We start from the raw sequence: 847 nt of genomic DNA, 5'->3' as shown, positions 1-847 counted from the left end.
AAATACCATTTCTTATTTGACAATTTTTCCCATATAATTTAACATATCAGATCAGCCTATTTACTATCACTCTTTTGGATGCTGCTGGGGCCCTCTGTAATATCTCAAAGTTAGTATAAGGTCAAAAGACTTAATTTTAAATTTTGAAGTTTGACTTAAAAATATGAAACACTTCATGAATTTGCGTGTCTTCCTTGCACAGGGTCCATGCTAATCTCTTTATTGTTCCAATTTTAGTATACGTGCTGCTGAAGAGAGCACAGAAAGTGTGAGTTTTGTTTGTTTCTTTGTTTGTTTGTTTTTCAGAATTTCGCTTTGTTGCCCTGGATAGAGTGTGGTGGCAATCATAGCTCACAGCAACTTCAAACTCCTGGGCACAAGCAAGTCACTTGCCTCAGCCTCCTGACTAGCTAGGACTACGGGTGCTGGCCACAAGGCCCAGCTATTTCTAGAGACTGGGTTTCAGGGGTGGTCTTGCTCAGGGTGGTCTTGAACTCATGAGCTCAAGCAATCCACCTGCCTCAGCCTTCCAGAGTGCTAGGATTACAGGCATGAGCCACTGGACTCAGCCTATTTTTAAAAGTTTGTTGGGTTGGCACCTGTAGCTCAAGCAGCTAAAGGGACAGCCACATATACCAGAGCTGGTGGGTTCAAATCCAGCCTGGACCTGCCAAACAACAATGACAACTACAACCAAAAAAATAGCCTGGGTATTGTGGCAGGCACCTGTAATCCCAGCTACTTAGAAGGCTGAGGCAAGAAAATCACTTAAGCCCAGGAGTTGGAGGATGCTGTGAACTGTGATGCCACAGCACTCTACCCAGGGGGACAGCTTGAGGCTCTGTCT

At 44.4% G+C, this 847-nt stretch overlaps 1 non-coding gene across 1 annotated transcript; it reads right to left on the bottom strand.

The window, feature by feature from the left end:
* Positions 1–157: 157 nt before the first annotated feature.
* On the bottom strand, positions 158–261 carry LOC111722881. The gene has a single exon (XR_002771525.1). It is a non-coding gene; the product is annotated as a U6 spliceosomal RNA (small nuclear RNA).
* Positions 262–847: the final 586 nt, after the last annotated feature.

The sequence above is a fragment of the Otolemur garnettii genome, unplaced genomic scaffold, assembly GCF_000181295.1.
Source record: "Otolemur garnettii isolate 467f Iridium unplaced genomic scaffold, OtoGar3 scaffold01189, whole genome shotgun sequence".
Classification (NCBI taxonomy): domain Eukaryota; kingdom Metazoa; phylum Chordata; class Mammalia; order Primates; family Galagidae; genus Otolemur; species Otolemur garnettii.
This window is presented reverse-complemented; position numbering and strand designations above follow the sequence as displayed.